Source organism: Dendrobates tinctorius, unplaced genomic scaffold (genome assembly GCF_039654945.1).
Source record: "Dendrobates tinctorius isolate UK_male_01 unplaced genomic scaffold, ASM3965494v1 ptg000351l, whole genome shotgun sequence".
Lineage (NCBI taxonomy): Eukaryota > Metazoa > Chordata > Amphibia > Anura > Dendrobatidae > Dendrobates > Dendrobates tinctorius.
The window spans coordinates 3,583,481-3,610,192 of NW_027362017.1; the positions used below are offsets into that span (position 1 = coordinate 3,583,481).

Below are 26,712 nucleotides of genomic sequence, written 5' to 3' on the forward strand. Positions count from 1 at the left end.
TCCCAAAGTGGGTAGCTTTGGGATGGAGACTTATGTGTTGATCAGCAGTGATACTGCTGAGGTGTTGTTTCAATGTCTAAGGGAGAAGTCTCCAGGTAACTAGAGAGATGGGCAGGCCTGGTTACCTACAAACCCACCCAGGGGGTGTGTTTAAAGCACTATTGTAAAGAGTGTGTAAAGGCTTGAAGGACCTGTGATGAGGTCAGAGTCATGTGACCCGGTGGGCGTGGCTATGTACCATATAATGTGGCCAGGGTAGGTCACATGGGGGTGAATGCTGGGACCTGGTTGGTCCAGTGTGGAAGGTCCCGCTGAGATGGGGCTTCCTGCCTGACAGCACGTGTGGACACTGTGTTTAATGGCTGCAAGTGCCTGAGAGTTCCCTGGAGGGAATGAATGTCTGCAGTATGGAGAAGCAGCCATGAGAGAACCCTGACGGGGTGAGATATAACTGAGGCTGAAAAGCCTGCGTATTGGACATTGCTAACAGAGTGAAGCTCTGTCATGGACGCTATGCCGTTTATATATTGCTGGTCATGGTTTATGATGTTTAATAAACCGCATGGACCGTTCTGAGTTTATAGAAAACCTGTGCCGGATCTGATTTTGTGGCTGCCAAGCGAGTGATCCCCTACTTAAATGACAGCGCTACCTCACAATGGTAACATCTTATCCATCTTCCTGTGACCTACATGCCCATATAGATGGCGGAGGAGGGTGGATCCTACTGACAGATTCACTTTAAGTCACTGAATTTATTTAGGAGACACACTATATAGATGATATTTTCTAATGAAAAATGTATTTATTTATAGGCCAAAATCACATGAAATAAAAACAGCGTGGGCCAACACAGAGCCGATCCAGTAAGTAATGAGCGGAATCATGGCGCCATTTACTCTAATGAGACCTTGGACTTTGTAAAGTTGACACCATACAGTGACATAAGCCCGGACATTACACAGGGCGATATCGCTGTATATATCCTCAGAATGATATTGGGAACTGTCTGTATCTCAATTTGTTTATTTGGATTTTTTTTTAGACCCAAACGTAAATGGTGGATCCCGAAATGGTTCAGGAAAACCAGGAGGAGCAAAGTCTGGAACTTGTAAGTACTTTACCCTCTTCCCACAAGTGGACGCGCCCTTATGTCCTAATTACTGTCTTCTAGATGAAAAAGTATTTATGGTCCGTCCTGGTCGTTACAGACAGAAGAAATGACAGTGACATGTACCCAATGAGCTATTAATTAGTAATGACCTCTCTCTATATCATGTGGAGATGTACAGGAGACGTGTCCTCCATTCTGGTCATTGTAGGGTCCGGACGGAGCCAGGATTTGTTCCTGATTATTATTTTACATTTATTTCTGATTATTTCTTCTATTTCTCCAGCAACAGAAATGAAGAAACAGCGCACCGTCCACCAAAGTAAGGAAAAGCTTCCCCCGTTGTTGTATGTGACATGTTGTTAGGCCGGGGTCAGACTTGCGAAAAACTTGGACGAGTCTCCTGTCCGAGTGCCGGCGGCAGTGCTGGGAACTGACATGCAAGACTCATGCGAGTTTCTCACAAGTCTGATCCCGGCCTTACACTTAGGCTGATAATATCAGGGGCAGATACACCTTGTGTCTTCCCTTCATACCTTAATACTATATTGCATATTTCTAACGGCAGAAACCAATATTTCACTATCTATACGTCTCATAGTGAGAGAAAAGCATTTCCCTCTTCAGTTCCTGATCTCTAAACTCACTAACCCTCCTGTCCTTTCCTCTCTATTCTGAACACTGTTTCGACATTTCTTGGCTTCCTCTTAGGCTCCTCAGAGTATTTTTATGTTGCTGTACCATCAAAACGACAGAGTAAAAAAAAAGTAAGTCTTTTGTTAAAATATATTTTATTGATTTTAAGATTTACAAAATCTGCTCAGTATCATGGTAAGTTTTCAATAATTATATAAACAGTCAGGTGGTGACAAATTTGTTTTCTATTATTTATTATATACTATACATAAATATTAACCATATTTTATTTATTATTTATCTATTATTATTTTATATTATTAATATTTATTCAGAAATCTGCTTTTCTCTTAATTTTTTCTCCTCTCCTCACTGCCCAAATTCACCATCCATTCTAAAAACAGATAAAAATCTGTATTGCTCAATACAAGATGGACTGTCAGGTCACTGAGGAATCACTTTACAGCTATAGAATAAGAGAGAAGGAAGCAGAAAGGCAGTGCTGGATTCACATCTACACTGCTCACTACTACTATATAATGTTCTCCATGCTGCTGCAGCTTCTGGACATGTCCTACATAGAGACAGGAAAGGAAGAATCAATCCTTCATGTCTGTGTGTGCAGTGCATGGGAGACATCAGAGCAGCTAGTCTGCACCCACTAGCTCAGAGACAACTGAAAATTAGTGAAAAATGCAGGATGTACATGGGCCATCAATGTTAGATTGGGGATGCAACTCGTTCTCTGATTAAAAGAATCACAGTGCACCTATAGTCCCAGATAAGGCCATTAATAATAGTAATATTACGCCCATTTTCTGAGTTTCTCAGCTTACTTAGACAGCGTACAGCTTTATATACTTGTGCCTGAATTATGTTCACTAGTATTCACTCTAAAGACTTCAGAGCTGAATTCTACACCTGGTTATTTGTGGGCACAAAGCTTTCCTTTGGAGGCCAGTAATCTGGAAACTGCTATTTATTTAACGTCTGACACTCTATAGTAATCGGATGTAGCAAAATGCAAAAATCCCGTTATAGGAGCTCATCTAAGCTGTCTCTAAAAATAAAACTAGCAGAATTGTGAATGCAGCTCTGGAGGATAGCACTTCACTTCATTTTATCGTTTTTGGTTTTTTTTGGCTTCTTAATAATAAGGCTACAAAGACGGCCGGGCTAAGAACAATGGAGAAGAACGACGACCCGGTGGTCCAGCAGTTATTTAATAGCTACCGGAGTCATTTCCACCTCACTCCGGTCATGGATGAAGAGGATATTTCACATTGTTCTCTGCCTCGTTGATACATTTGTGGTAGAGGTAAGTCTCTGAATCTTCTCGGTGCCATGATCAGACCTTATCTTGTTGCTGTAAGGGAGAGGGGTGTCCTCTTGTAACCCATGAGCTGATCGCTGTGAATAGTGTCCATATGAAGACACGTCCCCAATCCATAGGACAGGTATCAGATTTATGATCGTTGAGAGGCCATCCACTCGGACTGTCACTAATCAGACCAGGTGTCCAAATTTTCCAATATTAATGAAGAGTTACTGAGCATGTGCGACCACTGTCTATAGGAGTGGAGGTCGCACATGCTCAGTAATGCTTCCTTAAAACTGGGGACTGTTGTGAATTCTCTTTCTGGACTCGTTCTGGAGGTTAATGAAGTTAGTGGAGCTGGTCAGAGTGACAGAGGTGTTGCGAGTTCTCGTTCTGGGCTCCCTCTGGTGCTTACTGGAGGTAGAGTAGCTGGTCAGATTGACAGAGGCTTGCCACCTGATAATGATGATGACGATTGGAGATCTGGGGTTTCTGACTGGTGGATTTAAGACAGCTGACTTCCTTCAATCCCTGCTGGTGGTTTTCTTCCTGTGCCTTCTGAGGTCTGATGTCTGATGTCTCCTGCATGGTTCAGCTAAGTGGCTCATTTGCTAATCTTTTTGCATTTGATCTGGTTTTGTCTATCTCTCCTTTGTGCGGGTCAGCTTGCTCCTGCTGGGGCTGTGCTGGATCAACGCTCATATGTTACTGGTGTGTCAGTTTGTTTTGTCCCCTGTTATAATGGTCTCTATTTGCTTTGCTTTCAGTATATACCAGAGTGCTGATTTACTGGAGGCGAAGTCGTGTGACTGCAGTGTTTTTGTGCATCAGACGTGTTGGATTTTTCAGGGTTTTTTGCGTGATTGCAAACAGTGTCTTTCCTTTCCTGTCCTGTCTAGTCAGTTTGGGCCCCATCATTTGCTCAGTCTATTTTTCTGCCTGCGTATGTGTTTTCATCTTGTCTCACCGACAATATTTGTTTGGGGGCTGTCTATTCCTTTGGGGTCTGCTCCGGGGCAGTTTAAATTTCACTTTTCTTGCTTTAGACTGAGTTAGTTCTCCGGCCATGCCAAGGCGTCTAGGGCATCGTAGGTACGCTCCACGGCTACTGCTAGTTGTGTGGATAGGATCAGGGGTCTGCAATCCGCTTAGTTTCCAACCTCTCTGGTTTTCTGTGGCTTAGCCTGGTCCTGTTATCCTCCTCGGTGACCCATTCATAACAGGGGACTTCAAAGTCATCACCTAATGATCACTGGTTGTGTGACCTCTGGGACTCCCAGCAATCCTAAGTCCTAAGCTCTACATCCTCTTCATGGGTGGTTCCACAGATCGGATAACCAGCGATTATTGATGACAGATCTTACAGGAATGCAATCAATTCCTGATATGGGATTGTGGGATTATGGAGCACATCTTAGTTCAGGAAAAGAACTTCTACTAGTCAGGGACAAGTGATTATGACCGCAGAAACGGGAAAAACTGCATTGTGTGAATGACAAGAAAACCCCTGACTCGAATTCTCATTAATTTGTCTTTTTCCGGTTTCTCCTGCAGAAAGGGTTTGATGTTTTCAACGCTCTGGATCTGATGGAAAACATAAGATTCTTGGAATAACTAAAGTTTAACATTGGAAATGACAATTTATAATACATGTTCAACTGGGAGATGCCAACTATGGAGTCTGAAAAGGTGAGAAGATACCTACAATGGACAGGAACATCTCACCCAGAAGCTGAGATACAGGGAGATGTTTGATGGGATCCTCGCACTATAGAACGGTCTTAGCTGTCCCCATTTTGCCTCTGAATTTTAGGAGACAGAATCATAATATTTTGTTTTTCAGGGTTAAAGAACCCAAGAAAATAGCTCGTTTTCCTGGAAGCATTTATTTCACCTCACTCTCTTCTCACATACTGACCTTAGACAATTAGAATAATAGATTTGGGAAGCATGGACAGGGCTTTATCTCTGGCTGGGTGGTAAATAAAGGGGTTGTCTCACCATTAAATCAGTGTTCAGAAATTATCTAGAGAAGAATGACATTAATTTACATTGTTTGGCGCCACCTGGTGTTGACAGTATAAGGCAACGTGCACGTCCACCTGCTGAGCTGAGTGTCGGTGGTCGGACATGCTCAGTCACTCTCCCCACAGCTTGGTGACTGCACAGCGACAGTACCCTAAGAGCAGCTTGGTGCCTGCTTGTCAGGGAAGGAGCAGAGCCTCTGTAGGAACCTATCAGGGTGGCTGAGAAGACTTCTTCTGTGGGTGAAGAAAGAACTATATTGTCAGCTGCCAGAGGGGGACGAATGTGGGACAAAGGAAAGCAAATGGGAACTATTTTTTCCTTTGACAGAGAAGCTGTACATGACTTTAAGAAAGCTAATAAAAGCATTTTAAGACTATTGAAAGCTGCCAGAGATGGAAGGAGTCCAATTCTGTGCAAAGGGAGACAGTAGTAACACAGATTAGCAGCAGAACATGAACGACACATGAAAGCAAAATGATGATACAAAATCCTGATGCTAGAAACATACTAAATTACTATAAAACAGCTGCTAACTGCCTTCCACGACCATTAGCAGCTGCCAGAGGTGGAAGGGAGTCCATGTCTGTCCAAAGTGTGGCCCTAGGAGTACATATTAGCAGAAAATTAAGACAGATACATGAAAGCAAAAGAAAGATGCACAATCCTTGTGCTAGAAACATGCTAAAACACGTTGTTAGCTGCCTTTTTTTTAACGAAAGTTAATGACTGCCAGAGGTGGAAGAAGAATGATTTTGTCCACTGTGTTGCCTTAGGAGCACAGAGTAGCAGCTGCACTAGTGGGGACATATGGAAGCAAAAAAACAATAAAAATGAATTATTTTTTAGAGAAACTCTACAAATTACTTTAAAATGACTAATAATGAAGCCCATGCGCCCACTTGTTCTTTGAAAATTATGTGTGCTTTCTTTTCCCTTTTTCTTAGGTCGGCCTGGTGATACAGTAAACTTCACCTTAGTAGACCGCATCAGTCATTCCATGTATGGGTCAGGAGTTGCTCTTCAGGAGAGAGGAGCACAACATGAAGAAGATGCTGGATACGCCAGGTGGTGTGACCGAAAGGAGGCAGCGGCCTGAGCAGCTCTGTCACCACACAGACCTCGTACAGCGTCGTGGTCATCCCCTCCTGGCGCACATCCTTTATAGACAGAGCTAAAAGCAACAAGAAAAATCTGTCCTACAGAGAGAAAATACAGAAGAAACATTCCTTCCTGCTTGGAAAGATCGAATTCTACAGCGACACAACAGATCATTTGCTCTTCTCGTCACCATCATTTGGTTTTGTCTTTTATGCGGATCGGACTGCGGATTTCATGAGAAACAAACTTTTCAAATTTGGCAATGCAGCTTTGAATGCAGCGTCTCAATCGTGTGATTATCAGAGGGCCAAAGATAAGTTACTGTACAATAGATCTCTGGACATTCCTTGCCCCGGTGCAAATAACATTAGTTCCCTTCCTGTTTATTGCTTTTGAAGCTTTTTGTGCCATTAAATACCGGAAATCAGAAAACCCGCTAGTAAACGGTCAGTCCGAGGAAAACCCACTAGGGAATGGTCAGTCCGAAGGAAAACCCACTGGGGAACGGTCAGTCCGAGGAAAACCAGCTGGGGAACGGTCAGTCCGAGGAAAACCAGCTGAGGAACGGTCAGTCCGAGGAAAACCAGCTGGGGAACGGTCAGTCCGAGGAAAACCAGCTGGGGAACGGTCAGTCCGAGGAAAACCAGCTGGGGAACGGTCAGTCCGAGGAAAACCAGCTGGGGAACGGTCAGTCCGAGGAAAACCAGCTGGGGAACGGTCAGTCCGAGGAAAACCAGCTGGGGAACGGTCAGTCCGAGGAAAACCAGCTGGGGAACGGTCAGTCCGAGGAAAACCAGCTGGGGAACGGTCAGTCCGAGGAAAACCCACTAGGGAATGGTCAGTCCGAAGGAAAACCCACTGGGGAACGGTCAGTCCGAGGAAAACCAGCTGGGGAACGGTCAGTCCGAGGAAAACCAGCTGAGGAACGGTCAGTCCGAGGAAAACCAGCTGGGGAACGGTCAGTCCGAGGAAAACCAGCTGGGGAACGGTCAGTCCGAGGAAAACCAGCTGGGGAACGGTCAGTCCGAGGAAAACCAGCTGGGGAACGGTCAGTCCGAGGAAAACCAGCTGGGGAACGGTCAGTCCGAGGAAAACCAGCTGGGGAACGGTCAGTCCGAGGAAAACCCACTAGGGAATGGTCAGTCCGAAGGAAAACCCACTGGGGAACGGTCAGTCCGAGGAAAACCAGCTGGGGAACGGTCAGTCCGAGGAAAACCAGCTGGGGAACGGTCAGTCTGAGGAAAACCTCCTGGAAAACGGACAGTCCGAGGAAAACATTGCAGGATCACTACAACTAGAAAACTAAAATCTTCTTAGTGACAGAGGAATGAGTAGATACATGGTGAGCGAGTGTGACGTTGGAGGAAACCTGGTAAGAACATTCATGGTGTGATCGCAGTGTCGCCTTCTCATCCACTTTCCCTGTAAAAGTATTACATCCTTTCAGAGCTTTAAGCAAAGCGTATTTGAAATGAAACAGATAAATATTTCACTTTTTTGTCAAATCTTACTATAATGCGAGACTGTCAAAGCCTGTATTACAGTATATGATCTTATGTCTGTGTCCCCATGACAATCCTTCTTGTCCCCATGATGAAGGCAGTGCTTTATCTTTGGGCATCATAGAAGACAAATACATCAGAGTAAAAAAATAAATAAATCTGGATTCTGATTGGTAGCAATGAGGCGCTGTGTTACTGTGAGATGGTCAGGAAGTGTTATCATGGGGACACCCATAATATCTTATCACAGGATGGATTGTGGAAGCTGTAAGCTATCTGATAAAGGAAACCAGGGAACCTGTCCTCTCACTTGTGCTGTCTGATCCACGGGCAGAATGAATCAGTCACTGCGTTACTGCATCCGTGTACGTTATACTCTGAAATGTTGCAGCGTCCGAGAAAACATAGTTTGAAAAGTCGGCCGAGGACCATGTGTGTGAGATCACTCGTCCAAGGCAGGTCCTGGAGGCTTCTGTCCTCCCGATCCCTTTGACGAGTCTCTACCTCCTCACACACACAGAGAGACCTGTCAGTCTAGGGGAGCGGGGCGGGGAGTCCGGCACTTGGACAAGTCATCTGAGACACACAGTCCTCGGCCGAGTTCTCACACTGTTTTGTCCGCCACCACTGCGGCATTTCAGAGTAAAACCTACGGGGCTGCAGTAACGCAGCGGGGTCTCATTCATGCTGCTGTGCTGCAGACACTTGATCAGGGAAGGGGATGTGGAGGGGTTAATGGAGCATCTGAAGAGATTACAGGAGCAGCGCACTTTTTTTTCACTCAACTTTATATGTGATTATTCTGGCAACCAATCAGGGTGCAGAAATATCCACAACGTCATGACACAAGGTCTTCTGTGATTGGCTGCCGAAGTCACATGTCCCTGGCCATATAAACAGCAGACATCTTGTTTTGCTGGCACCATTGTGTCAGTGTCACAGTGCAGAGAGGTCGCTCCTGCGCTAGTGGCTGGTGCTGCTGAAAGTGAACGTGTCCTGTGTGAAATCGATCTTCCAGGATCGACGTACATGGTGCAAAAACTGTGTGTCAGTCTCCGGACGCCCCATCAGCTGCTCCACATCGCTTGTGCCAACACTGTTTCAGTGAGAGATCAGAAGGCCAGATTGTAACATATACATTTCCTGTGCTAATACCGCTGTCCTGAAACAAGGCCACATGTAACCCCTCTCTGACACTGGGCGTAATAACCTGTCCCTGTGCCTTACTGACCAGGGACGGATTACTACATCCTGGCGGTCGTGCACGCACACAGGCTGTGCACACGTGATGGCCGCCAGGTGTCAGCTGATTCTGACAGGTAGAACCCCGCTCTAATGGCAAGGAGTGGTCCTGCACCTCTCACGGCACTTTAATCCCCTAAATGCTGCCATCGAGCGCGATCACAGTATTCCGGGAGCCGGAAGAGGGATGACAGCCCCTCTACCCTTGGATTGGAGACCCCGCGTCATGACGACATCCGGGTCACCAGAGCTAGGAAAGTTGCTTGATCATGCTGCTGCAACCCCATGCTATGCAAGCGATCAGCCAGCTAAAAATGAGAGTCCTATAGTGGACAAAGTAAAAAAGTAAAACATTTTTTTAAACAATTGGAAAAATATTAAAAATAAAATGAAAAAAATCAAAACATATTGTACCCAAAAATAAATATATGTATGGGAAAAAAATAAATAAAATTACACATATTTGGTATTTCCACATCCAGAACAACCCGATCTATAAAACTGTCTCACTGGTTAACCCCCTATGTGAACACAATAAAAAATAAATTAAAAAAAGTCAAAAAGCAATGCTTTACCATTATACTGCCGAACATAAAATGGAATAAAACACAATCAAATAGACGGATATAAATAAACAACAAACCACTGAAAATGTCATCTTGTCCCGCAAAAAACAAGCTGCCATATAGCTCCATCAGCAAAAAAAAAGTTATAGCTCTCAGAATAAAGCGATACAAAAATAGAAAGATAAAAAAATATCATGTGTCTGAAAATGGAACCAATAGAAACGTCAACTCATCCCGCAAAACAGATTGTATGATGCAATTTCTCCTGTGACCTTTATGAAAATGCAAAATTTGGGGCTATAATAACATTTTTGTGAGGAAAATGGATTTTTTTCACGGATCAACGTTATAAACCTCTGTGAAGTATTTGGCAGTTCAAGGTGCTCACCGTGCAGCTAAATACATTCCTTGAGGGATCTATTTTCCAAAATGGGGTGACTTGTGGGGGGTTTCCACTGTTTAGGCGCATCAGAGGTTCTCCAAATGGGACATGACGTCCGCTAATGATTACAGGAAACTTTACATCAAAAAGTCAAATGTCGCTCCTTCCCTTCCAAGCCCCGCCGTGCGCCCAAACAGAAGTTTTCCCCCATATCTGAGGTATATTGTAGTTTAAACATAGCAGTGCTAATCTGCAGAGAAGGCCCAGTACAGGAAGCGAAGAAGAAGACATATGTTTCATGCAATGTGTTACCTTGACTTCTTCTGTATGAAAACAAACTTTCATATTTGACAGCTGTGAACCCAAAAGTTCTATTGCCGCTACTATAGGAAAAAGTTTCAGAAGGGCATGGATTTGACACAGTCCCATGACTCGAAAATTCTGGTGACATAAAGCACATGTGACCATTAAATCAAACCAAGAAAGTCTTCCAAACTTCTAAATCTGCGCGTAAGGACCTATTGATCTCTATTCTATGGCCTAGAAAAAACTCTGCCTACTGGCATAACCCGACAACACTGCACCTGCAGGAGGGCTATCCTCCGCACGGAACAGAAACCCTCGATCAGATGAAGAGGTTTTTTTTGGATTTTATCAGTAGGCAGACGGAAAACCATTGCTATGGTATCGATTTCAATTCCTAGAAAAGACAATGTGTTAACCGGTCCGACGGTTTTTTCGATAGACAAAAGTACGACGAAACGTTGAGTGATCATTTTAAATTCCTCAATTAAAATTTGACATAAATCAGAAGTTTTGAGGCCGACAAAAAGGAAATCATCTAAATAACGGATGACGGCCCTACTGCCTGTTACGGAGCTTAATGGCTCAATATCAGATTTCGCTAACCATGATCCAGCTCCTGCATCCCGTACCAGTGCAATCGCTCTGGGGGGTTGAAAGCGGCGGCACAGGCAGGGTGAGCACTGAATCCTGTGTTGAGGGCTTGCAGCCAGTGCTCACCCTCCTGCTCTGCTCTAGCACGCAGGATGTCAATAAGGGAGTCTGCCATCTTTCTCCCGACACGAGCACCTCCAAAACCCGACAGGGGGAAGAGGAGGGGAATAGCTCGGTGCCCAAATATATACTAGGAAGGGTTCATTGAGAAATCTATTGGCCAAACAGGATCCTGTCATAACCACCCTATTACTATATAGGGTGGGTGGGAAGACACCAGGGCGCCATGTAGCAGAATCAGGGGAGGGGCACAGCAGACAGAGGCACCCTCCTTAATTAGTACAGTGCCTGACATTATTGAAAAAACAACATCCCCAGTCCGACTACAGAAAATTTCCAAAAGAAGACTGGGAAGGACTGCAACTTATAAAACTGGGTAAACTATTAATGATACTCTCATGCAATAACAGAGTATAGGTGAGAATATCGTTTTCACACAGGACCCTGTAGGTTTGGATTTCTTTTTCCCTTAATGATAAAACCTTAATTTAAAAACTGCATTTTGTATTTCCTTGTGTTATCTCTATCTAATATTTACATTTGTTTGTTGATCTCAAACATTCAAGTGAGACAAACATGCAGAAGAATAGGAAATCAGGAAGGGAGCAAACACTTTTTCACACAACTGTTTAGACTGGTCGGCTGACAGGACCTTCCGGTACTTCTCTTTGTCTTCTACCCGAGCCCCTGCTGAAAGCACAGAGTTTGCACCTGCGGCCCATGGGCATCTGTGTTCCACCTCACCCCCTTATAAATCAGGCAACCAGTCTGAGCCTAAAGTCATGCAGCAGCCACTTCTGCTGTTTGATGACTCGGCTGGCTGTGATTCCGTGGGCCATCCACCACCCTGACCCACAAGAGAAAGAGACTGTGTGCCCTGATGCCCAACCATTTGTTCTGTTGGAGGATGAGTATGTGGGACGGGTAGAGCAAACTGTCAGCGGACTACCGCAGCACATCGATGATGATGATGATGATGATGATGATGATGAAACACAGGAGTCAACTGCTGCAGGTTTATGCTATGTGCAGTCCAGCAAGAAGGGCAGGGGTGAGGACCGGATGGAACATCATGAAGAGGATTATTATTAATATTTATTTTTTTTTGAGCACCATTAATTCCATGGTGCTGTACATAAGGAGAGGTTACATACAAAACACAAAGAGAAATTACAATGACCAAACTAATACTGACAGACAGGTACAGAGGGGAGAGGACTGTTTCCTCCGAGTGCAACTTTTGGGGGGTGATGGACCTCGACTTGTATATATAATTGGGATCACTGCCATGTCTGTTTCCCTGTTATTAGGGCTCACACATTTGTGTGCACATTCAGAATATTGACTAATTTTTTGCATGATCATTATTGAGGGCCTACTGGCACATATTCCCTCTATTGGATATTATCTAATATACGTGATCCCTATCTGGTTATGGGTGTAATGTGAATTATTATTTCCTCTTCCTCATATATATCACTGTGCTCTGATTTCATACATATAATACCGGTGCTACCCTCACAGCCGCTATCATGGTCATATCTGATCCTTGCCTCGAGGTGGATCAGGACATGTTTTGTGCTCCATTGCTGGAACACGTTATCCTTCAAAATAAGGAAGGAGCTCCAAAATAGTTGAATTTCCTTATTCAAAATACAAGTCTCTATGTGCTGGAGGAATTAAGAGTTTATCTACAGTCACAGAATCCGTAGAAAAGATCCAAAAGGACATAGATTCCTTTACAAACAGTTTGGCCGCATGTGAAGATTTTAAAGGGAGAAATATCAAGATTAGAGGGATCCGCGAAAAAGTCCCGACCTTCCAATTAAATAATTACATTTCTTCATTGATCCACCATATTATTCCAAACACTGAAGAGAGAAGTTTGATTGAGAAAGCTTTCAGAATCCGTAGACCCCCTTCTTTTCCATCTGACGTACCCAGGGACGTCATCGTCTCATTCTACCCCAACTGGGTCAGAAACACGCTTCTGAATATTTCAAAGGAGTCAACATTTCTCTCATCTCCCTATAGCCACTTATCTTTTCACAAAGACCTTTCTAAAGATACTTGGATAAAAAGGAAATCGTTTCACACTACAACAAGGGAACTCCGTCGTGCTGGTGGTCCCTACAATTGGATTCAACCCTCTAATCTTCAGGTCAAGTTTGCATCAAAAATAACTGTTATCTCTTCACCAGAGGAGCGTGCTGAATACTTGAAAAATCCAGGAATATTATCTTCTACAGCTTCTCCCGGACTCTCTACACTACCTAAATCGGATCTTCATCCTAACTGAAAATATTTGAAGATGGTAAAGATTCGGTCAATAATGGCGGTTTTATTTCTTTATTTTCCTTTTCTTCTGGAGTAATCGATTTGCGTTTACATTATATAATTCACTGGATTAGTGTCTATATTTATGTAAGGCCAAAGGAATCCTATTTTGCTTTTGCACCACTGAATGAACCCTTTTTTTTTTTCCTTCTTGCCCCCAATCAATCCTAGAACCAATTATGGTGGTCCCGGACGGGACAGGCACTCATACATTTAAAAAAAAATATTAAAAAAAAAAAAATAAGGAAGGAGCAGGGATCCACCGATACGTTCCAGCTTGGAGCGCATGCTCCCGGAAGGGCGTCATCGAGCACTCCAGACATGCGTGGTGGACACTTTAATTCCGGTGCGTCCCAGGGTGACATACAGGACTCCTCTGTCATGCGCAGTGAAGACTTTTGTACGTAATTTCCAGTCATATCGTGACCTCTATCTTCACAAATGCAGCGCATGCGCGGTGTGTAAGAAGGGACACTTCGGCTATGTATACAACCCGGAGGTTTTCTCCTTTCAAGAGGGTTCACTTAGAAGGTGGAGTGGTCTCCAAGAAGAGAGGATATTTAACATGGCTTCTCACATCCAAGACATATATCAGCTGCTATCATAACCTGACATCTTTCCACCAAGCCTCCTGATGAGCCAATGGGTGAAACGTGTTGAGGCAGAGGGGTTTATCTACATCACGTGTCTGGATGAGTATTACCTCTCCAATATCAGCTGTCATGTTTATATTTATTTGCATGTACCCTTCCACTAGACAAGGCTATCTAGGGATATTAACCCCTTTCTGACATCAGACATACTATTCCACCCATGTGTCCAGGGCCAATTCGACCATGGACGGAATAATACATCTCAACGATCGGACGCGCATACGAGTGGTGTGCGGCTGATTATGGCCAGGTGCCAGCTGATTCTCACAGCTGACACCGGCACTAAGTGCCAGGAGCAGTCATGGACCGATCGCAGCATTCTGGGAGCAAGCAGAGGGCTGACGCGGGATCCCGATCACTGACAACATCCGGGATACCAGAGCAGAGAGAATTCCTGTCATGCGCAGTACATGTCATAAAGTCTCTCAGGTCAGTGTGCACTAAGTGCAGCGCTGACAGTTTCTATAGCATGCAGATACTGCTTCATCTGCATGCTATAAAAGCGATCAGCCTGCAAAAAATGAGTGTCCCATAGTGGGACAAAGTGTTAAAGTTAGAATGAAGTAAAAATAAAAGTTTTAAATAATTGTAAAAATATTTTTTTTTAAAAATAATTAAAAAAAAACAATATTTATTTTATCACTAAATAAATATTGGAAAAAAAATCTAAACAATAAAAGTGCACATATTTGGTATCGCCGCATCCGTAATGACCCAACCTATAAAACTGTCCCACTAGTTAACCCCACCTGAAGGGTTAATTAAATTCTTCAATGTGGTTTTGAGCACCTTGAGGGGTGAAGTTTTTGGAATGGTGTCACTTTTGGGTATTTTCTATCATATAGACCCCTCAAAGTGACTTCAAATGTGATGTGATCCCTAAAAAATAAATGGTGTTTTAAAAATGAGAAATCGCTGGTCAACTTTTAACCCTTAAAACTTCCTAAAAAAAAAAGTTGGTTCCAAAATTGTGTTGATGTAAACTAGACATGTGGGAAATGTTACTTATTAAGTATTTTATGTGACATATCTCTGTGATTTTAAGGGCATGAAAATTCAAAGTTGGAACATTGGAAAATTTTCAACAAATTTCCATTTTTTTCACAAATAAACGCAAGTTATATCAAAGAGCTTTTACTATCATGAAGTACAATATGTCACAAGAAAACACTGTCAGAATCACCGGGATCCATGGAAGCGTTCCAGAGTTATTACCTCATAAAGAGATAGTGGTCAGAATTGCAAAAATTGGTTCAGTCATTAACATGCAAACCATTCTTGGGGGTAAAGGGGTTAAATTCCACCTTAATTGTGATTCTTCTCAGTTTAAAGTTTGGGGCATTGATGGAGTAATTACTAATATGTGACAATATTGGCCGCAAACTTGCACAACGGGAGACCAAATGGATTTGGACTCTGAACACTGTTCCCCCTTTCGGCCTCATTGAGGGTAATAGTGACGTTCCCTTTCTCTGACCACTATGTGCTGTTAGGTTGTTTTTGTGTTTCATGTTTTATATTAATATGTTTTTATCATGTCTTTGTTCTCTATGTTTTATGTAGTTTTATCATGCATTTTATCCTCTCTTTATGGTGTGTAAATGATCGATTATCACAATGTCTGTACCTTGTTTTCTCACACTAATCTTGCCCCTCTTTTCCTACCTACCTCCTTTAGCGCACCCTTCGGCGCGGGTAATATGTATAGCTGATGTCCAATATGAAGCAAGAGCCCTTTCCTCTCAGAACTTCATCATCTCGTCCTTTGGATATCCCTGATGGAACAAAGAAATATACATTATTTTATTACTGATTATTTTTAATTTTTTATTATGTTTGTTATTTATTTCCATTCATCATGTCTTCACTTCATATATTATTGTATTTTTGCACTTCTCATTATTCTGTTTCTCTCGTATATTTTCACATTACACATTTTGCGCACCCCTCCCCTCTTCCCCTCTGTTATTACTTATATTTCCACCACACCTTTTTTTTTTACTTCTCATTCATTTCCCCCTTTTATTTAGATTTTTCCCATGATGTTTCCTTCATTCAGTATTGTCCCTTCATTGTTTCACCTTTTTTCATCATTTATGTATTATTTTCCATATTACACTGTTTCCTTCACTATATCTTTTCCTTTTATCCCTCCACTCCCATTATCCCCACAGTTTTCATCCTCACACTTTGTTCCCTGGACGTCAGTGTTCTCATACAAATTTTATTCCTTTATTCTTTTTAATTCATCACATTCCTCCTGTCTCACTCTCCGCCTTGGAGATGGCGGTACGCATGCATGGCAGTGGTGTCTTGGGTCGCCTCTGTGGTCCGCCTTTCAATGCGTTCTAAGTACCGGGTCACGTGGGTCCCCGCGTGGTCTTGTTGCCATGGGCACATGACAGGGTTTCCATAGTTGCCCCTCGGCGTCTTCCTCCCCATGTGCCATACCACGCCCCCTCCAATTGCGGTCCATACCTGCCCTGCTTCTGGAACCTCCTCTGTCGGCCGCTGTGCTTTGCCTGATGATGCCGGGTCATGTGGTTTCCCCACGTGATCCCGGCACTTCCGGTGACGCAGTGTGGTTGCCAATGCTGCTCACTGATGCCGCGGCTCTTGTTCTGTCACTAACCACACCACCAGTAGAGTGATTGGTGTATACACACACACACCTTCATTTCTCAGGACCTTCTCTGATTCGTCCACAACTATATTTAAACCTTTCTCCATCGCGATGACGCTATCCCCTGATGAAGACACCATGCCGAAACGCACATTGGGGAGAACGCCATCCAGGAGAGTGAGACCTTCACTATTCCAGTGACTACTACTATTCCTCCAGTGTTGGACTGATTTCACCCAGTTACTTCTGGTCTCTCCTCTCGGTCATACATATAGCTAATGTTGCTCTATTGTCCCCTTATATCTCCTGAATGATTATATACACTCATACTATGTATCTATGATGACACCGACTGCAGCTGTTTTGCACTAGCACTTTATCACTTGATGTGTAATTTATACAACTCCTTATATATTTGCACCTTACTACCTTGTGATTTTTTTCTCTTTCATTTATTTAATATTACCAGCTATATTATCATATCTGCTCCATATTGATCCACACAACATTTTAGCCCCGATCTGTCCTATTGACTTTGGTCACTTTCATATCTGGGTGTGCGGCCCTGTTTTTAATTTCTGTGCACATTGAAATGTTTTTTCCGTTATTGATACCGGTTTATTATGTACATTAATATATACTATTGATTTTTCACTACACTACGTTCGGACTTCATGGTCGGCTCTTCCACTCTGTTTTTCCTCTGTGTATCTCCGACTGTCCACATGTGATTATTTATGTCCGGCTTCCCGGTGGCAGGGGTATTACCAGCATCTTTACATGTTTGTCTTACCATGTAAAGTATACTGGCACCCTGCCTCTGATAGCATTCCTTTGTTTTTGGGTTTGGTATTACCCTAACATAAAGTGCAGCGCAGGTAACGTCTAATGTATCACGCTGGTTATGTGTGAAAGATTTATGTAAAAATACAATTCATCCGCCCTTACTGACGAGACTTAGTATATATGGCATAGTCTTCTATAATCAACCTCTCTCATCATGGCCAAGAAAACAGGCCAATAACTTTTGGTAAAAAATAAATGGAGTCTGCAAGAGGGATATCAGATATCCCAATAATTCAGGATCCCCAGCACTCCAACCTGATAATATACAAATGATCTCATATCACTGATTCATTCTATTTCTCAGAGAAATCAAACACATAACATTACAGAGATGCAGAATGGTAGAAAATAATCTCTAATGGTCATACATATCAAAGTCCTGACGGGTTTCCTCCCAGGGACACTGGGATTCATAAGGGGATCATTGGCTAGATCCTGTGGCCACATACGATTGGCTAGATCCCGTGGCCACATACAATTGTATGTGGCCACAGGATCTACCAACGATGATACGTGCAGAGTACACACACAGTTTTTTAGCACGGTATTTCCACAGACACAGTTCCAGACTAGATAAATGTATTTTACGCACAGTACTGCCACAGACAGGGGTGCAGAGTATAGCTCATTTTTAGGACCACGACTCGTACAGACACAGCGGCAGAGTATAATTATTAATTAGGCACACTATATTGTACAGACATGGCTGTACAGTACACAGAAGCTTTTAGGCACAGCACTCCCAGAGGCTTTTGGGCCCACATATGGGAAAGAGAAGGCTGCATAGTAGAATTTTTTTAGAAACACTACTCACAAAAAAACAGCTGCAGAGTAAAAAAATCTTTTAAAAACATTATTCGTATAGACTCAGCGGTAGTATTAAATATTTTTTTCAGCCCACAAATGGGAAAGAGACGGATGCATAATAGAATTTTTTGGGCACACACTGCTCGTACAGACACTGCTGCATAGTACACAGAAACTTATTGGAACAGTACTCCCACAGGAGGAGGTGCAGAATACACAGAGGTTTAACGGCGTAGTACTCCCACAGATGGAGTGCAGAGTACACACAGAGGCTTAAAGCCATAGTACTCCCACAGGCAGGGGTGGAGAGCACACAGAGGTGTTGTGGCACAATTCTCAAACAGATATGGGTTACAGATTACACATAGCGGCTTTTTGGCACAGTACACCCAAAGATATGGTTGCAGAGTGCACACAGCGGAAATCAGTTGGGGACTGCAACTACGCAAATCCCATATTGATGGCTACATGACGAACCCTATAACTGGCAACAGAGGGGAGTCCTGGCTGCACATGTGCACATGCTCAAGATTTGGAAATCTGCTCTAGAGTGATTGCAGGAATTTTCTCTCAGCCCGGAAAGCCCCTTATTCTGCAGTAACACCTTCATTTCCAGAATTTTACTATAACAGAACTTTAAGCATTATGGAGGAAGTTTCACCCATTTATGCTGAGCCCTACTTTTACTTTTTTTCTTTGCTCTATGGATTCTTCTTCGCACACATGCGAGGAGTCAGAGCTGCTGAGAAGTCGGTGATCTCTACCCATCGACCTGAGCGCTCTTGCGGGATATTGTAATCTCCTACTGCGGACTGTGAATGTCAGCAAATGAAGAAGAAAATTACTGATATCCGAAGGAAATGGAGGAACACTGATTAAATTCTGCTTTATATTTTGTAGAATATCTGCTTTGTATAGAAAGAGCAAAATCGAGGAATATGGGGGGTAAAAGTGTGAGACAAGAATATAGAAGAAAAACTTCCAGTCTGTGACCAGCACTTTATTACTTTCCCACAATATATATTACTTTACATGCGGCTCGGCTCACATCTGATTTTAACCCCTTTACCCCCAAGGGTGGTTTGCACGTTCACGACCTGGCCAATTTTTACAATTCTGACCACTGTCCTTTTATGAGGTAATAACTCTGGAACACTTCCATGGATCCCGGTGATTCTGACATTGTTTTCTCGTGACATATTGTACTTCATGTTAGTGGTAAAATTTCATTGATATAACTTGCATTTATTTGTGAAAAAAAACAGAAATTTGGCGAAAAGTTTGAAAATGTCGCAATTTTCCAACTTTGAATTCTTATGCCCTTAAATCACAGAGATGTGGCACATAAAAAACTTAATAAATAACATTTCCCACATGTCTACTTTACATCAGCATAAATTTGGAACCAATATTTTTTTTTCGTTAGGAAGTCATAAGGGTTAAAAGTTGACCAGCAATTTTTCATTTTTGCAACACCATTTTATCTTTATGGACCACATCACATTTGAAGTCACTTTGAGGGGTCTATATGACAGAAAATACACAAAAGTGACACCATTCTAAAAACTGCACCCCTCAAGGTGCTCAAAACCAGATTCAAGAAGTTTATTAATCCTTCAGGTGCTTCACAGGAATTTTTTGAATATTTAAAAAAAAATGAACATATAACTTTTTTCCACAAAAAATTACTTCAGGGCCAATTTTTTTTATTTTACCAAGGGTAACAGGAGAAATTGGACTGCAAAAGTTATTGTGCAATTTGTCCTGAGTACGCCGATACCTGATATGTGGGGGGGAACCACTGTTTCGGAGCATGGCAGAGCTCAGAAGGGAAGGAGCGCCATTTGACTTTTTCAATGCAAAATTGGCTGGAATTCAGATCAGATGCCATGTCACATTTGGAGAGCCCCTGACAGGGCCGGACTGGGACAAAAAAGCAGCCCTGCCACACAAACCCCACCAGCCCACAAACTATAACACTCCTCACCCCGATCAGTGAATATTGCTATACTTTGTCATGCCCCTCACTCTCCTAAAAGGAGATATTTGAAGAGCCACATGTGAATGGCGCCACAGTGCGTATGATCGACCACAGCTGCATTTACATCTTGCTCTACAGAGCTCCGATTTTCAGGATCATGGAAGTCCCAGCAGTCGGATCTCCAGCAATTGTAAAGTTATCCCCTCTCCAGAGGAGAGGGGATTACTTGGGATAATCCATTTAAACAGCTTTTCCAATATTTTATTTTTATTTGGCCATAGTAATATTGAAAATACTAAACCAACATTAACCCTCCCAAAGTCCAATGTCGCCTCTTCGACAACAGGACAGGAGAAGTGGTTTTGTGCAGTGTATACAGGGCCGGCTCCAGGTTTCTGTGGGCCCCGGGTGAAGGTCTCAGTGGGCCTCTTTAACACGTACCACAATTCATAATGCACAGATACAGCAAAGAAATATAGGTATACAATGCCAACGATTTCACTTCTTACATTATATGCGTGATAACTATTGTACATTCTACAAGAGGTCATAAATCAGACAGTATAGTCCTCCATACAGTATTCTGGGCACCACATAACCCCCCATACAGAATAATGAACCCCATATATTGCTCCATACAGTATAATGAGCCCCATATATTGCTCCATACTGAATGAGTCCCATATATTGTTCCATACAGTATTATGGGCACCACATAGCCCTCCACACATTATAATGAACCCCATAAATTGCTCCATGCAGTATAATGAGCCCCATATATTGCTCCATACAGAATAACTCCATATATTGCTCCATACAGTATTATGGGCACCACATAGTCATCCATACAGTATTGTGGGCACCACATAGCCCCCACACATTATAATGAACCCCATATATTTCTCCATACAGAATAATGAGCCCCATATATTGCCCCATACAGAATAATGAGCCCCATATATTTCTCCATACAATATTATGGGCACCACATAGTCATCTATACAGTATTGCGGGCACCACATAGCCTCCACACATTATAATGAACCCCATATATTGCTCCATACAGAATAATAAGCCCCATATATTGCTCCATACAGTATCATGGGCAACACATAGTGCTCCATACAGAATATGCCCCATATATTGCTACATACAGAATAATGAGCCTCATATATTGCCCCATACAGTATAATGAGCCCCATATATTTCTCCATACAGTATTATGGGTACCACATAGCTCTCCAAACAGAATAATGAGCCCCATATATTTCCCCATACAGAATAATAAGCCCCATATATTGCTCCATACAGTATTATGGGCACCACATAGTCCTCCATACAGTATTTTGGGCACCATATAGCACTCCATACAGAATAACAAGCCCATATATTGCTGCATACAGAACAATGAGCCCCATATATTACTCCATACGGTATTATGGGCACCACATAGTCCTCCATACAGTTTTGTGGGCACCATATAGCTCTCCATACAGAATAACATGCCCCATATATTGCTCCACACAGTATTTTGGGTACCATATAGTGCTCCATACAGTATAATGAGCCCCATATATTGCTCCATGAGCCCCATACAGTCATATGTAAAAGTTTGGGCACCCCTATTAATCTTAACCTTTTTTCTTTATAACAATTTTGGTTTTTGCAACAGCTATTTCAGTTTCATATATCTAATAACTGATGGACTCAGTTATATTTCTGGATTCAAATGAGGTTTATTGTACTAACAGAAAATGTGCAATCTGCATTTAAACAAAATTTGACCGGTGGAAAAGTATGGGCACCCTTATCATTTTCTTGATTTGAACACTCCTAACTACTTTTTACTGACTTCCTGAAGCACTAAATTGGTTTTGTAACCTCAATGAGCTTTGAACTTCATAGCCAGGTGTATCAAATCATGAGAAAAGGTATTTAAAGTGGCCACTTGCAAGTAGTTCTCCTATTAGATTCTCCTATGAAGAGTGGCATCATGGGCTCCTCAAAACAACTCTCAAATGATCTGAAAACAAAGATTATTCAACATAGCTTTTCAGGGGAAGGATACCCCATCGCAGTCCCAAGTCGCTGGTGATACAAGCACCCATCAAAAGTAAAAAAAATTCTTTTTTAAAATGAATTCCATCCCCTTCAGTAAAAACCTTTTTTGTGCCAATGACAGTCTCTTATCACTCACTAAAACCTTATTAAAACAAGCGAGTCCTAAATCATGAGGAATATTCGAATATAAAGAGGATACATCAATAGTCAGAAAAACATATTGTGGTTTCCATCTAATGAGTTGGAGAATTTGAATAAGATGTGTGGAATCTTTAATAAAACTTTTAAGGAGGGGGACATGAGTCACCATGATTCTGTCAATATAGTGGGATAAGTTACTGGTAATAGAGCCAATACTGGATATGATAGGTCTGCCCGGAGGATTTTCAACGTTTTTATGCACTTTAGGGAGGTGATAAAAAAAGGGAGTACGAGGGTTAGATATATTTAAAAATTTGAATTCATTTTTATCAAGGATATTATTGTTTTTTCCTTCTAAAATCAGTTGGTAATAATTGGTCATAACTGTAGTTAATACTTCAAATGTAGTTTTCACATATTTTTTGTCAGATAAAATTCTAAAAGCTTCCCTACAATAGTCTCTATAATCTTGAATAACTACACCCCCTCCCTTATCTGCTGAATGAATTACAATATCAGTACGGGATTTCAGCATTTTGAGTGCTATTTTTTCATTTCTTGTTAAATTATTCTTATAATTATTTTTATTTTTATTTTTATTTCGGAACAAGTCCTTGAATTCTTCCTGAACCAAATCATTACATACATTCAGGTGATGGCCCTTACTGTCAACTGGATAAAAATTAGATTTCTTTGGCACTTCCAAATGAAAACCAGTATCAGTCAAATCCTCTATTTCTTTACCATTAGGTTTTATCTGACCAGTTTCCTTTAGTGCAAAATGTCGTTTAAGGGTGAGTTTTCTTATAAATATCTGTAAATCTAAAAACAAACTATAGTTATTCAAGATTATAGAGACTATTGTAGGGAAGCTTTTAGAATTTTATCTGACAAAAAATATTATGTGAAAACTACATTTGAAGTATTAACTACAGTTATGACCAATTATTACCAACTGATTTTAGAAGGAAAAAACAATATTCTTGATAAAAATGAATTCAAATTTTTAAATATATCTAACCCTCGTACTCCCTTTTTTTATCACCTCCCTAAAGTGCATAAAAACGTTGAAAATCCTCCGGGCAGACCTATCATATCCAGTATTGGCTCTATTACCAGTAACTTATCCCACTATATTGACAGAATCATGGTGACTCATGTCCCCCTCCTTAAAAGTTTTATTAAAGATTCCACACATCTTATTCAAATTCTCCAACTCATTAGATGGAAACCACAATATGTTTTTCTGACTATTGATGTATCCTCTTTATATTCGAATATTCCTCATGATTTAGGACTCGCTTGTTTTAATAAGGTTTTAGTGAGTGATAAGAGACTGTCATTGGCACAAAAAAGGTTTTTACTGAAGGGGATGGAATTCATTTTAAAAAAGAATTTTTTTTACTTTTGATGGGTGCTTGTATCACCAGCGACTTGGGACTGCGATGGGGTCCCAGGTCGTACCTACATATGCAAATATTTTTATGGGGGTTTTTGAGGAATTTTATATTTTTAATTCCAAATTTCAACACAATATTATTACCTGCAAAAGATTTATAGACGATCTATTTTTTGTCTGGGATAATTCTAAAAATGATATCGATGAATTTATTAAGGACATGAACAATAATCACTGGGGTCTGTCCTTTTCCTCAATATTTAATTCTTCTACAATTAATTTTTTAGATATAACCATATTTATACAGAATAATAATATTTTAACTAAAACCTTTTTTAAACATGTTGATAAGAATAGCTACATACCCTTCAGTAGTGGGCATTTTAGTAAATGGTTAAAAAATATTCCTGCTAACCAATATAAAAGAATTAGAAAAAATTGTACGAATATGGAGGATTTTGAAAACCAGGCTGAAATTTTGAGGAATAGGTTTCTAGCCAAGAAATATCCTGCAGATTTGGTAAAAAATGCTTACAATACATGTAAAGATCTTTCACAAAAATCACTAATTAATCCAATGAAGATTACCGCAACTGATAATAGAAAATTCACAAGTAAATTTATTACACGATATTGTGCTGAGAATATCAAAATTAGGGAGATTTTGACACGTAACTGGCATGTCCTTCTAAATGATCCTGTTTTATGTAAAATCCTTCCGAGAAATCCTAGTATTTTCGTAGAGCCCCCACTATTAAAAATCTAGTAGCTCCGAGTCGTCTTAGAATAGAGCCATTGTCTTCCCCATCAAATCCATTTTTAGGAATATACAAATGTGGCAGAAGAAATTGTTTATGCTGCAAAATTATTTCACATAAAGAAAAAACCTTTGAATCCACTCTTACTAAGGAATGTTTTCCTATTAAAAGTTTTTTAAGTTGTGCCACAGAATTCGTTATATATGTAATTGAATTTGACTGCAAAAAGCAATATGTAGTAAGAACAACCCAGCCCTTACATCATAGGGTTAACTCCCATAGACATAATACCAAAATAGGTTTTATGCAGCACGGTCTTTCCAGACACTTTGCTTTAAAGCATGAAAAAAACTATAATGGATTTAAAATCACCCCTATTGAGCATATACCCAGTGATTATCCTGATAGAATTGGACAATTAAATCGCAAAGAGGTTTTCTGGATCTATAGATTGAATACACTGAAACCTAACGGACTCAACGAAATCACGGAAGTTTTCTTATAACTGTATTTTTTAATGGTATATTTTCCCTCTAATAATTGTTTTGGGGTATATTCTGACAGAATGTTTTTTATATTTCCCTTCCTTTCAGTAGAGCGGTCCTATTGAAATAATGAAATATCAGTATAGAGTAATCCATAATAATGTAGGGTTTCTCATTATACTCTTCATTCTATTTTCCTTTAAAAATATCGCTAACACTAAATGTAGCTTCTGTTTCTGGGTGGCGATCTTATTTTCATGAAGTGATTTCTGTTGGACGTTTCTGTGAGTCCATTCTCTCTGCCGTGTACCACGAATCATTCTGATGTTTTTTCCAGATACAATCTCACACAATATTTTTTCACACACATATATATATATATATATATATTTTTTTTTTAACACATTTTTATTATATATTTTCATTATATATATATTTTTATTATATATTCGCATTTTTTAATAAAGTTGATTTTTTTATAATAAGGGAGTTTTTTACATTTTGAATATATTCCAATTAAATATATATTTTTAATAAATTATTCCTTCCCAGAAATATATCTTCTCCTCCCAAACGAAATCCACTCCAGCCTAGTGGTATTGACTCTGGTTTATGACACTTTTTGTCAGCGGGTTCGTTTCACCTTCTGTGTAACATTTTTTCGGTACATTTGAAGTTTTTTCCTTCATTTTCTATTCATTTTTTCTTTCCTTTTAATACACTATCTGTAATAGAAATGTAAATAGGTTAAAATTAAAATCAATAAGAATAATTTTAAATGCATCTTGCGCACTATTAACCCTTGAACTTTGACATCTGTTCTTTCATCACGTGTGTTTCTTTGGCGCCTAAATTCAAACACTGTATGTATTTAACCAGAGAAGGCTGTATCCGTTCACTACATGTCATCCCCTGAGGAAGAAGTGGTTTACACTTTGAAACGCGTCGGGAATTAAATGGTTAAACTTCTCATGTGGTAGTATTTTTATCCTGGTCAAGCAGCGCACAGCAAGCCTGAGATAGATACTTTATCCATAAGGATTTAAATTGGTGGTCACGGAGTGGACCTTCGGGCATGCAGCAAGCTGACATTGGTTTATATGCCTATATCCTTCCCGGAAAGGGTGAGTAGATTTCATCAGTTTTTATTCCATTTTCCACCCAGATAAGACCCTATTGCGCTTTTCTTTTTCCTTAGTTTTTATATCACAGAGCAGGTGTCAGAGGAGTGTGAAATCCCCCCTGTGGGGATGGGTTATACAGTCTGTCATGTAACGTGTTAGTGAGACTGATTATTTTAGGTGTATGTGTGCAAGAAAGTGAGCGAGTGGAGGTATAATGGAGACAAAATCCATGGGACACAGCTGTAAGAGGAAGAACAAGATCAGGCGATCAGGGGTACCTCTCTCATTCTGAATCCGGAACTGCCGGGACTGTCACCAATGTTGCAAGGGGGAAGACTTCCTGAGAGGGACCGTCCCTTACATGTGACTGAAGTAGGCGGGGCAGAGTTAAAAAGAGCTGCGTGCGGGAAGAGGGTCAGAGTGCAGGAAGGAAACCGAAGCAGGCAGTCAGGTACAGTGAAGGCAGAAGATCACGTGAGCGCAGGCCGACAAGACGTTTTACCTGTGTGCAGGCCCACTGAAAGTTTACTGACAGCCTGTTCCCCGCTACCCTCTGTGCTGGGAGGTGCCTCACAGACGGGACCAGAGACTGTAACA

General features: G+C 41.2%; 1 protein-coding gene across 2 annotated transcripts in view; it reads right to left on the bottom strand.

Annotated features, from left to right (window-relative positions):
• The window catches only part of LOC141075426 (zinc finger MYM-type protein 1-like), a 205,034-nt gene that overhangs the window by 35,433 nt on the left and 142,889 nt on the right, over positions 1-26,712 (bottom strand). Inside the window, exon 6 of one of the 2 annotated variants that reach the window (XR_012227273.1) lies at positions 15,560-15,665. The gene's annotated coding sequence lies outside the window, so the exon portion shown is untranslated. Of the gene's footprint in view, positions 1-15,559; positions 15,666-25,423; positions 25,717-26,712 lie in introns of those variants that run through there. The other variant, XR_012227274.1, reaches the window with a different exon arrangement.